The 13,901-nt window shown below is 36.1% G+C and overlaps 1 long non-coding RNA gene across 1 annotated transcript in view; it reads left to right on the plus strand.

Moving 5' to 3' along the window:
* Positions 1–10,357: 10,357 nt before the first annotated feature.
* Positions 10,358–13,901, plus strand: part of LOC112619633 — an 11,172-nt gene continuing 7,628 nt past the window's right edge. Inside the window, exon 1 of the long non-coding RNA XR_003118264.1 lies at positions 10,358–10,485. This is a non-coding gene — a long non-coding RNA (uncharacterized LOC112619633). The remainder of the gene's footprint in view (positions 10,486–13,901) is intronic.

Genomic DNA, 13,901 nt, shown 5'->3' on the forward strand with positions numbered 1-13,901 from the left:
TATAATTTGCTCACACCTGTCTCTCCTGCATTCACCACAGCACGTACAATGTAACCTAATGAGCTTTAACTTTGTCCCCAGATACTCTTATTTATGGTTACTAACTGCTGCAATACCTTCAGGTCAATATCCGGGACAGTCCAATCTGATTTTGAATCTAGATACAACATCCTATCTCTCCTTTCCTCTCTTTTTCTTTCAGAAGCAGTGTAAATTACTGGCATTTGCAATAACAGCAAACATAAATTCTCAATAGCAAAGGTATATTTTGGTTGCAATAAGAAGTAGATGTAATTTTCTTATATGAGTGCTCTCATCATGAAACCCAATCTCTTTGTGTGTTAACACTGGCACCAACACTTGGAGGATCTAACTTTCAGCATGATTGTCTCGCAGGTATTGGACAATTCTTACTCTCTTCTATTACCTGGTTTCTGAAAGTATAATATGGATATAATATGGCCAACACTTATCTCTACCAACAAGCATGCCTTATTGCCTGAAAGTAAATGTCACTTGGTGGCAAATAGGATAAATTGCATGTAACCTCGCAGTACATGTGCTTGGAGTCACAGTCAGATCCCAGGTCCACCACTTTACTAGATAGAGCTCAAACAAGTCATATACATTCCCTTGACCTTGGTTTCTGCAACTGAAAAATGAGAAAGGGCCATATTTACCTCATGGGGTAGTGTGAAGACTAAATGAGATCATGAAGGTACACAGATTGATAGATTATATATATTACTATGTTATATATAGAAGACAATATAGACAGATTACACTAGATATAATCTCAAAAGAAACTGATCCAGAAACACATACCAGGTGCTTAATACCTAGTACTGTATTAGAGAAGAGCTTTGCTGTTAGATTCTTTTAAGTTGAGCTACGATTGCAGAATTACTATGTTCAGCAAAAGGTACAGAAGTGCAAAATAATAAAGAAGTCATGTACTTTCTCCTTGAACTTAGAAACCAATAATAACAAAAAGAAGAATATATTAAAAAAACAAAAGAACTTGTCCTCCTTCTTCCTAACTCCTTGGACAGAGAAATCTGGGTCCATTGGGAGAATGGCTCTCACTGGCCATGTTGCTAATACGAAACATTTTTTCTTGCCAGTTATAGGCAGAAATGAATCCTTTAAATGTGTCCTCTCATCAGAAGCTGTGCCAAGCCAGTGGCATCTCCCAGGCAGCAAGTATCTCACCAGCTCCATTTTCATCTTTCAATGTCAAGTTCACTTGAAGAATCAACCTTTGGAGAGTCTCCTGTGGCCACCTGCCACTTCCACTAAAGCCGCCTTTCTAAAGTGTTTTTAAAAAAACAAAAACAAACAAACAAACAAACAAACAGAAACCCAGAGAATTATTTTCATGTTCCCCTAGAGATATGGCACTTTTGAAGTTGACTTTAGATACAGCCAGATATTCAACATGATGCAGAACTTCTCTTCATCTGCTGCTACCCTTCTGGCCCCTTGTGTTTTGGCCAAAGAAACAAAAAGAGAATGAAGATGTGATAAAGATAAAAGAGGACCTCCTTCAAGGAAACTGGATTTTTTTTTTTTTTTTGTCTCCTAGAAAGCCACTATGAAATGTGACAGCAGAGAGATTATGACTCCCTTTAATAGTGAGATGTTGCCCTCAGAACTATATCACTGAGGGCAGTAGTGGAAAGCTAAGCAGACTAGTGCATAAAGCCAGAAGCCATGAATAGAGAAATGGAACATGCCTTTATAGCTATATGTATGCAAGAATACATAAATTTGGATGGAAAATGGATATGAATTCAAATATTTTGGAGGAATGAGAGGAGGTCTAAGAAAATAATATTTCTAGTGCTAAATCAGCTAATTACAGAGCAATCTATCACTGGCTGGACCACACATGTGCAATAGTTAACAAATAATAAGAGAACATTCAGAAATGAACTTGTTCATACTCAAGACTGGAAGCATCAAAAGTGTGAGACAGAAGACATTTATTCACCAATATTCAAGTTAATAGACAAAATAAATGACCAGCTAGAGATTCCTGCAATTTTTTTCCCCACTTGACTTAAAGCTGAGTCAGACTAAATTTTTTGTGACATAAAACTTAGAAATTGGGAGAGAGGACCCTTTAAGAAAATAATTCATTATTAGAAATATAGCATTACTACAGTCCTTCTCAAGGTCTAGAAAGGGGCACATGAAAATGAGGGGCTTATGCTTTATCAGTCTGACAGTAAATCCACCTCTGTTTCAAAAGTTATCAATGAGGAACATGTTTTGCTGTCTGAATGCTTTCTTCGGGCACCATTCCCATAATATCTTACTTTAACTTTCTGAGTTGAATTGAAAGTTAGCAAAAAACAACACTGCCAAACTTGAATTAGTAGATACGCAATGGAAAATTTAATATGGGAAGAAGGTTCTAGTTTTACTCTTTAATTTATTTTGACATGCTAAATGATACTAGAAAAGCTAATTTTAACTATAAATACAGTACATTTAATTCAAAATGAATTTAAGCAATAAAGAGATACAGCACATATTCACCAGAATCATGCCATTATATTTCTAGTTTTTTCAAAGGTCTGAGTGCGTGTGTATAATTGTGTTTTTGTGTGTTTAATCCAAAATATCCACATTGTATTCACAAGATCATCATTCTATCAGATGCCACCTTATGTTTATAGAAGATTTGGGTGTTGACTTTTCTTCTCTTTCTATTATTTACATGTGTGTTAGTTGATTTTTGATAGCATTCTATAATCAAGCTCCATGTTAACATAATGGTTTTAACATAGAAATAATTGTTTTAGAAATTTGAAAATTAAATTGCTGTAGATGAAATAACTATAGTAAGATGTGTATACTGAAAATCTTGACATAAGTTAATTCCCTCAAACTTGATTGCCAAAAAAATGAAAGTTTCCCTAAAGCCCAGGAAATCTCTAACCAGCAAATTGGCCAACTCCTGGAATGAGATTCTAATCTATAATTCCTACCTCTCTTATTTATCATATCACATTTGGATGGAGCAAGAAGAGGAACTACCTTTTACATTGAAAAAATTGTTTTAATGTATGCAAACAATACTCCGGAAAGAGTAAAAGCTTTTTTGGATGACTGCCATAATGCCATTTTCTACATAATGTGTTTCAGAGATAATAGTCGGTCTTTTTTTTATTTGTATGGCAAGAAAAAAACAAGGCTAAGATTATCTTTTTACAGTATATGAATTACATTTACTTTATTTTTTACAATTTCTTTTTAAAGTCCAAGTATCTCTGACAGCTATTATTTTTTATAAGCAGAATGGTGTGGGAAAGAGAGCAAGCATTACATGTAGAGACCCTTGAATTATTGTCCCAATTCTGCAGGCAGGGCTTCTGCTTTCTTAGTTTTAAAAGGGGGAGATTATTTCTACGCAATGTTGGGGATTCTTTCCAGCTTTAACATTCCATGATTGTTTGATAAATTTATCTAGTCACTGTTTTCGTAGTGGTTTTGAAGCATTATCTTGGCAACCATTAGATTACACTGCTTTTTTAAATTCGGAGTCACCACTGCTGAATTCAGCATCTTTTATTCAGCCCAGCTGACGATGTTCTTTAAGGGCAGGGGAGAACCCAAATATCCCATATTCTTTCTGCAGCCAAGCCAGTGAAACATTTCTGCTGGACTTTTTTCTGCTCGTCCAAAATCCTAGTGATTTTTGATGGCGATACAGAAATTAGTTAAAGTCAACTTTCAGTTAATCAACACTTTTTTTTTTTTTTAAACACATGCTATATACCGGGAACACCTGTAGGCACTAGAGATACAGCAGTGAACAATACAGGCTTGATTTCCCTCCTTAAATTGCTTAGAGTCTAGTGAGGGAAGTAGACATTGATCGAATCGTATAGATAAATGTGAAAATGCAAATGTGATAAGTGCCATCAAAGGTAAGTATATGATGTTCTGAAAATCTACAAGTATTATTTGACCTGCTCTGGGAAGTCAAAGAAGACTTCCCAAGAAAATAATACTCATCCAAGATCTAAAGGGTGTCTTGAAGAGCAAAAAGGAGAAGGAAAGGTGTCTAGGTAGAGAACATATCACCTGTGTTGCCCTGTGATGGCAGCAAGGAACATGAGTAAATGGTGTTATAGAAGGCAGATAGGGCTGGATTCCAGGAAGTAAAGAATCGTCTGATAGGAGATGAGATTGGAGATATCTGTAGGGGTCTGAGTACACAAAATTCTGTTGTATCAATTATGATGTTTCATCTTTAAGAACAAAGGAAAATCATGGATAAGACCATAGTAACATAATTAGATTTACTTGTCGATCACTTTTCACTTGAGAAAGGAAAGAGGTGAGGCAAATTTGTCTAGAGTTAGATTATGTGGAGAATTAAACAGTGATGTAATTGGTTTATTGTTATTCTGGATTCTGCTCTGGACTGATAACCTAACTTTTTTTGAATGCTTTATTTCTAGAGTACTAGTCGAGGCAGTACCAGGGAGACAACTGAAAGTTATTCTCCATCATTTATGTAACTAAAATGAATGTAGACTTCTGAAGGGTAGTCATAGGTCCCACAGAATTCCCAGGGTATAGACTTGCAGCTTTGCCACATAAGTGGCAACACAGCTGTATGTTCTCCAGGAGCAATTATTTCATGAGCCTGCCAGCTACTAGACGATATGTCCAAGAGAGGGCACCCAAATTATTCTGTTCATTCTTCCTGGGTCCTTGTGATAGTTCCATATTTTCTCCCATTTTTTTCTTTCAATTAAATGTACACATTTTCTTTATTCCTGAGAAACTACATAATTTCCATAAGAGATTCACGTTTCTGCTAAATGGCACCTCAGCATCATGTAGCCACCATTCAAAAAATGATTTCCCACAATATTGAACACCAGGAAGCCCACGTCCTTTCTAGCTTAGAATGCCCTATGTTCTTGTGTACTGTGAAGGAATCTTATGCAGTATCCCTGGCCCTCACCTACCTCTTATCCTGACACTGGGGTAATTTCAGTTGAGTCTAAGAAGGGAGGGCTGAATGGGACATAGCTTGATATTTATCCTTTCAGTCTTCTTAGTCCCAGTTTCCTAAGGCAACACCAACAGAAACTTTTAGTAGATAATGTTACAACATCATTTGCTGTCTGATAATATGTCACAAGACTAGGAGTTCTAGATCTGGCTAGTGGACAATATATATATATGCTTGAGACACATCAGACACCCAGTGAATATCCAAAAAAAATATTCAACTTATTCTTTGACTAAGCCCATTTGTTGACTTGTCAAGATTGGCAATGCTGAACTTGGTAGTAGAATAACAGGCATAATAACAGGAAATAATATTGAAGATGAGTGAGAAGGGGCAGGCAGCAGATAGTTTGTTGACTTCTGAACTCTACAAAGCTATATAGCCCTGTCAATGATAAGATTATCCTCGGTGTTCCCAAGATCAGACACCTCTCCTTTTAGATGACATTGTTCCCTAATTAAATAAAATCTGGTAATGGAAAAGAACATTAAGCAATTACTTGAATAGTTTCAGAAGGATACAGTGATTATTAACTGTTAAAACACATCGATGACAAAAAAATAGAAAAAAAATATGAAGATTTGATTACTATGTGCAGAAATACATTTTTTTTTCTCTTCTAGAAAAATGGGATTAGAATACAAGGGACAATATAAGTACAAATGGCAATGTCTTACTGATACTACTAGAAGTGTGCATGTTTATTTCTGTTATTCTTCCAAATAAGGTTAAATGAATTTTACTGTTTGGGAGGTAGCCTAAACATTACATCCATCATCTTTTTTTTCTCTGATTTTTTCCCTTCTTTGAAATTGCTATTAAAATGAGAATAGAATGGTTAGGGCCTGTGATCATTAGCTTGCAGAGGCTGGTTTATAAAACAGATTGTTAGTGCCATGAACACAGGCCTGGGAATTCTATCATCCAGTCCCTGATGTGGCATGTCAATTCTCAGGGAATGGCTTATCCTAAATAGTGTTTGCTGTTATTCATAAATATATAATGACTGTGATCCTTAAGCAAACTTCATCCAAATCACTCAATTCTGCACCAGTCATGACTGTACACCCAGTAAAAAGCAATAAGGGGTAGTAGCTCTACACTGTTTGTATTATTTGCCATTATTCAAATTCTGTGTCACTAACCCTTCATAGCTAAAAGGCTAGTCTCCAAAATTTGGAAGGACTAATTCACTGCTGTGGATTTTTACATTTCCAAGGTTAAATGAGAAGACACAAAGCAATGACATCAGGAAAATGGAATCAACAATGAAAATAAAAATATTTTAGAGGTTTGATGATCAACATTATTTTATCTCAGAATTTATAGAGGTTATTATAAAAACTAAGAAATGAATATATTAATATTTAGTTACTCTGTTTATCCAAAAATGAATAAATGGAAAAACATGTCGTTCTAGGATAAAGATTCAGTATCATAATGATAGCATTTCTCTATAAATGTAGCACAATCTCAATTGAAATACCAAGATAATCCAAGTTTTATATGGAAAAAAAAGTACGTAGAAAAGTCAGGATAAAAACAAAATAAAATTTAAAAAAGAAAAGTCGGCCAGGTATGGTGACCTGGGTTGGATGCAGTAGCTCACCCGTGATCCCAGTATTTTGGGAGACTGAGACTGGTAGGTTGCCTGAGTCCAGGAGGTTGAGACCAGCCTAGACAACATGATGAAACCCTGTCTGTGCCATAAAAAAAATAATAATAATAATAGCCAGGTATGGTGGCACACTCCTGAAGTCCCATCTACTCAGGAGGCTGACGTGGGAGAATTACCTGAACCTGGGAGGTCAAGGCTGCAGTGAGCCGAGATCGTGCCACTGCACTCCAGCCTGGGAAACCACAGTGCAGTGAGACCCTGTCTCAAAAAATGAAATAAAATAAAATAAAATACAATGAAAAAGGGAAACTGAGAGTACTAAATATTAAAACATACTGAGCTATAATACTTTATACAGTTTATACTGGCTCAGGTTTTCAGAATGACAATGAACAAGGAAAATAATATGGAGAGATAAATACTTAAGGGGATATAACATTTTGATAATGGTGAATAAAAGGTAGATTTTTTTAAAATGTTGCAACATCAGTCCAGTATTTTAAAAAATGTGACTGTATCCCTTTCTTATATCATACATGAAGATAAGGTCCAAGTAGAAAAAAACAATAAGTAAATATATAAACAGAAAAATAAAAGAAAGAAAAAGATTAATACGGACAAAAGAGAAATACATATTTTTTTTTCTAAAATACCTGAAGGGGAAAATTACAATCAAGAAGCCAAAAAATTTTTGATAAATTTGCATCAAATTTTAAAACTCTGGCCACTTTCCAATTTATCATAAACTAAGTCAAAAGAAAAATGATAGTAGTGAAAGCTATTTCTATCCCATATGATAGTCTAAGGATTAATATGTTCCATATTAAAATCATTTTATGAATCAAATTTTATTTTATGTATTTATTCTTGTGGAGGTGGGTGACAGAGTCTTACGCTGTCACCCAGGCTCGTGTGCAGTGGTGCAATCTCAGCTCACTGCAGCCTCTGCATCCCAGGCTCCAGGGATTCTCATGCCTCAGCCTCCTGAGTAGCTAGGACTACAGGTGTGTGCCACCATGCCTGGCTAATTTTTGTATTTTTTGTAGAGATGGGATTTTACCAGGTTGGCCAGGCTGGTCTTGAACTCCCGACCTCAGGTGATCCGCCCGCCTCAGCTTTCCGAAATCCTGGGATTATAGGCATAAGCCACTGTGCCTGGCCATGGATAAAATGTTAAACTATTCAACAGAAAAAAATGAGAACAATAACATGGACAAACAATTTTTAGAAGAACAAAACATCAAAATTGTAAAAATTTAAAACTTTAATGTTACATAATGCTGAAGGGAAATACACTGAAACACTAGATACACTGTTGATGGACATTTACATTGATGCACTTTGTACACTCTTCGGCAATATCCATAAAAATGTGTGCTCCGTATTTCCTTTGACCTAACTATTCTTTTTCTTATAACTCATCCTACAGAGATATTCACCAATTTTGCAAAATATGTGTATAAAGAGGTTCATTGTAACATTCTTTGTAATAGCAAAAGAAAATAAAACAAACCATACAATAAAAATAAAAACCTTGTAAACAACTTCATCTGTAAAAAGAAACAGATTAAGTCTCTATGCACTGATTAAAATAAATGAAGTATGCCTATTTATAATGTGTGCTTAATGTCCTGGTGACACTGTTGTGTAAAAAAAAAAAAGATGAAATTACGTAACTTGGAACAGTTTGATCTCGTTTCTGCTTTTTTCTCTTAAAAATGTAAATTTTGTATGAGTTTATATAAGCAAGAAAAAGCTAAACAACACTTCTTTTAGCTCATACAACATTACTGATAAGTAATGTTTGGTACCATTCAGTTGCCTCCAATTTAGAACCTAAACTTCAAGGCCAACCAATAATTCCCATCCCCACTTACACAAGTCTAACTTATTCCGCTTTAAGAATACACTGTTTTCTCTTAACTCATCCAAGTATTTTTCCTCGTTAATGTTTTCAGGGACAAATGAGAGCACAATACCCGCGAGCACATTGGATGAAATATTTATATCGGAAAGCATATGAGTGTTATAGATCAATGGATGTTATATAATGGAGAAGATGCCTAAACCACAGTCTATAAATAACTGCAGTTTTAAGTACGCAGGCAAGTGAGGAAAAAGTAGAATCTATCCTTTCCATCAATATATTAATCTTGCTGAGTCTTTCCATACAGTTCAGTTAATTCTTAAAAATCAAGAATGTTCAAATGTGGAAGATTCCAAGAATGGAATTATTTTCAAGTAACATATGCTGGCTTACATATTTCTTTAGTCAAGAAAGAAAAAGGTATTTTTGAATTCGAAGGGATTATGGGTAAAGCTGGAGGGAAGTCAGTCCATCCGGCGATGCCTTAGGTCACTTCAAATGAGAAGAGTGGAACAAAGGGGATTTGACTGGTCCTCGACATGATGTTGCTTATTATCATCTCTGCACTGTGTTTATGCCATTTGCCTATCTGATCTTCCCAGGCAGCATAAATTTGCCATAAATTTGTAGGTTCTATAATACACAGGTTCTGAAATTTGCCAATTTGCTGCCTACTGCTTTGGACGAATTACTTAACCCCCAAACTATAAAATATACCATAATCCTCTCATCTATAAAATGTACCATAAAGCCTATGTCCTAGGGTTGTTGAAAGGATTAAATGATATGAAGAATGCAAAGTGCTTAGCATGGTACCTCACACATAGTAAACACTTAGAAGATGCTGTTTTATATTCTTTCTTTCTAATCATCAATTTGAAAATTGCCATCTAATGTCAAGTTTGTCTGATGTCTTTTTCTTTTATTTCTACACCTAGCACCTATATAAATTAATCTTGAAACATGACAATTCTACATCCCTTTGTGCTCTCAGGTATCTGTTGATCCTGCCAGTCTCCCATAACATGGTAAACAATTACAGGGTACAGGCTGTGCACCTCTTCTTTTTTTTATATCCCCTCTAAACAGTATCTAGTACATGCACACACAACAAATGGCCAATGAATGGTGTTGCCTTAGCTCTCTGACAGCTAGAGAGATGCAGCACTCCCAGGTTGTAATATTTACTGCCCGCATCTTACAACTGAGTAACTAGTTAACCAACCATCCAAAGAAGAAAACAACACGCTGATCAGAACTTATGGTAACAGTTCCTGTGGGTCGATTTCAGAATTCACCTTCTCACTCAGTGTGTTTAGCTGCTTCTGTAGGAGAGACACAGTGGCTACATGTCATAATTCCCCTTCCGTATATGGGCTGCTGTACAAATAGATGCAATCAATGAGGAAGAAGCTGCTTACTTTCTCAAGCTTGGTAAATATCATACCAGAAGATGAGTAATCTTTGCTGGGAGATATACAACAAAACAATTATAGAGTGTTTTCAGGATATGACTATAATATTTACATAGGACATTTCACCCAAGTATAACCACTTGCACATGTATATTGTACCATTAATATTAAAATGTTCATTTAGTATTTAATAATTAGCAGTAAGGTTATTGTAGTAATATTTCCCTATGAGGATCCTTCTCATATTTCTAGGGAAAAATGAATAAAGTATGTGTCTAATTAAAAATTCTTATCGCCTCACACATCAGACACCAGTTTGATTTCTCCTTTTAACTGCAGTGAGGTCACACTCCTGCATTTGTGACATAGCAGCGGGTTGTCATGGAGATGATAGCTTTATCAGCAACTCTGCTTTGCAGTGACTTCACAGCAAGGTTACCAAGAAGCAGATGGGCTGTGAAGGAGACAAACCCTTCTGTCTAAACACAAATAGCATTGATAATTAATTAGCTGAAGCAGCAGGGGAAATTATGGAAATGTGTGAAAGGTAAAATAATTTCTATTTATTACAGACTTGATAGTTTTATTCCTTTTGCCAGAAAAAGATCACATCCCTCTCCACCTTGGAAAGGTTGTATGATATACTGACTATGGCACTAACTGGTTTGAGTATGCTGCTGTTCACTTTCTGGATTTTGATTTCTTGGTTAAGAAAGCAAAGTAGGTATAGTAAGTATTTTGAGCAGCTTTGAGTGAGATCCCAGCAGTCCTATTATTCTTGCTTTCATTGTGATCCAGTTTCTGAAGCTGTAAGCTAAACTGCAGGTGTCATTCAGCTGATGGGATTTAGAAGGGGTGGAGATACCTTCCAGTGTCCCTGAAATCACATCATGGTTCTATCTGGCACTGAAGAATTTTAACCACAGGATAATAGAGTTTTAGTTATAGAAATGACTTTGCAGGCTGTCCTTGTCCAGGGTCTCTGAACAACTAGGTTCTTGAGATGTTTTGAATAATCAGCTCATATTCATTCAAGATAAAACTGAAAGTTTAACACGATTTAGTTAAAGTGTGGTTTAAAAAAAAATTACTTTAAGTTCTGGGATACACATGCAGAATGCGCATGTTTGTTACATAGGTATACATGTGCCATGGTGGTTTGATGCACCCATCAACTCATCATCTACATTAGGCATTTCTTCTAATGCTATCCCTCCCATAGCCCCCTTACTCTGCAACAGGCCCCAGTATGTGATGTTCCCCTCACTGTTTCCATGTGTTCTCATTGTTCAACTCCTATGTGTGACTGAGAACATATAGCCTTTGGTTTTCTGTTCCTGTGTTAGTTTGCTGAGAATGATGGTTTCCAGCTTCATCCATGACTCTGTAAAGGACATGAACTCATTCTTTTCATGGCTGCATAGTATTCCATGGTGTAAATGTGCCACATTTTCTTTATCCAGTCTATCATTGATGGGCATTTGGGTTGGTTCCAAGTCTTTGCTATTGTGAATAGTGCTGCAATAAACATACGTGTGCATGTGTCTTTATAGTAGAATGATTTATAATTTTTGGGATATAGACCCAGTAATGGGATTGCTGAGTCAAATGGTATTTCTGGTTCCAGATCCTTGAGGAATTACCACTGTCTTCCACAATGGTTGAACTAATTTACACTACCACCAACAGTGTAAAAGCATTCCTGTTTCTCCACATCCTCTCCAGCATCTGTTGTTTCCTGACTCTTAATGATTGCCATTCTAACTGGTGTGAGATGACATCTCACTGTGTTTTTGATTTGCATTTCTCTAATGACTAGTGATGATGAGCTTTTTTTCATGTTTGTTGGCTGCTTAAATGTCTTCTTTTGAGAAGTGTCTGTTCATATCCTTAGCCTACTTTTTGATGTTTTTTTTTTCTTGTAAATTTGTTGAAGTTTCTTGTAGATTCTGAATATTAGCCCTTTGTCAGATGGATAGATTGTAAAAATTTTCTCCCATTCTGTAGGCTGCCTGTTTAGTCTGATGATAGTTGATTTTGCTGTGCAGAAGCTCTTTAGTTTAATTAGATCCCATGTGTCTATTTTGGCTTTTGTTGCCATGGCTTTTGTTGTGTTAGTCATGAAGTCTCTGCCCATGCCTATGTCCTGAATGGTATTGCCTAGGTTTACTTCTAGGGTTTTCATGGTTTTAGGTCTTACTGTTAAGTCTTTAATCCATCTTGAGTTAATTTTTGTATAAGTTGTAAGAAAGAGATCCAGTTTCAGTTTTCTACATATGACTAGTCAGTTTCCGCAGCATAATTTACAGAATAGGAGATCCTTTCCCCTTTGCTTGTTTGTGTCAGGTTTGTCAAAGATCTGATGGTTGTAGATGTGTGGTGTTATTTCTGAGGCCTCTATTCTGTTCCATTGGTCTATATATCTGTTTTGGTACCAGTACCATGCTGTTTTGGTTACTGTAGCCTTGTAGTATAGTTTGAAGTCAGGTAGCATGATGCCTTCAGCTTTATTCTTTTGGCTTAGGACTGTCTTGGCTTTACAGGCTCTTTTTAGGTTCCATATGAAATTTAAAGTAGTTTGTTCTAATTCTGTGAAGAAAGTCAATGGTAGCTTGACGAGGACAGCACTGAATCTATAAATAACTTTGGGAACTATGGCCAGTTTCACGATATTAATTCTTCCTATCCATGAGCATGAAATATTTTTCCATTTGTTTGTGTCCTCTCTTACTTCCTTGAACAGTGGTTTGTAGTTCTCCTTGAAAAGGTCCTTCACATCCCTTGTAAGCTGGATTCCTACGTATTCTCTTTGTAGCAATTGTGAATGGGAGTTCACTCATGATTTGGCTCTCTGTTTGTCTGTTATTGGTGTATAGGAATGCTTGTGATTTTTGCACATTGATTTTGTATCCTGAGACTTTGCTGTAGTTGCTTATCAGCTTAAGAGATTTTGGGCTGGGACAACAGGATTTCCTAAATATACAATCATATCATCTGCAAACAGAGACAATTTGACTTCCTCTCTTCCTAATTGAATACCCTATATTTCTTTCTCTTGCCTGATCGCCCTGTCCAGAACTTCCAATACTATGTTGAATAGAAGTGGTGAGAGAGGGCATCCTTGTCTTGTGCCAGTTTGCAAAGGGAATGCTTCCAGCTTTTGCCCATTCAGTATGATATCGGCTGTGGGTTTGTCATAAATAGGTCTTATTATTTTGAGATACATTCCATCAATACCTAGTTTAATGAGAATTTTTAGCATGAAGCGGTGTTGAATTTCATCGGAGGCCTTTTCTGCATCTACTTAGATAATCATGTGGTTTTTGTCATTGCTTCTGTTTATGTGATAGATTATGTTTATTGATTTGTATACGTTGAACCAGCCTTGCATACCAGGAAGGAAGCCAAGTTGCTTATGGTGGATAAGCTTTTTGATGTGCTGCTGGATTCAGTTTGCCAGGATTTTATTGAGAATTTTTTCATCGATGTTCATCAGGGATATTGCTCTGGATTTTTCTTTTTTTGTTGTGTCTCTGCCAGGTTTTGGTATCAGCATGATGCTGGCCTCATAAAATACGTTAGGGAGGAGTCCTTCTTTTTCTATTGTTTTGAATAGTTTCAGAAGGAATGCTACCAGTACCTCTTTGTACCTCTGGTAGAATTCGGCTGTGAATTTGTCTGGTCCTGGGCTGTCTTTGGCTGCTAGGCTGTTAATTACTGCCTCAATTTCAGAACTTGTTATTAGGATAACAATAACAAGGGATCATCCCTATTCAGGGATTTGACTTCTTCCTGGTTTAGTCTTGGTAGGGTGTATGTTTCCAGGAATTTATCAATTTCTTTTAGATTTTCTAGTTTATTTGCATATAAGTATTTATAGTATTTTGTGATGGTAGTTTGTATTTCTGTGTGATCAGTGATGACATCGCCTTTAGCAATTTTTTTTTTTTTTTTTTTTTTTTT

Source organism: Theropithecus gelada, chromosome 2, assembly GCF_003255815.1.
Source record: "Theropithecus gelada isolate Dixy chromosome 2, Tgel_1.0, whole genome shotgun sequence".
NCBI lineage: Eukaryota > Metazoa > Chordata > Mammalia > Primates > Cercopithecidae > Theropithecus > Theropithecus gelada.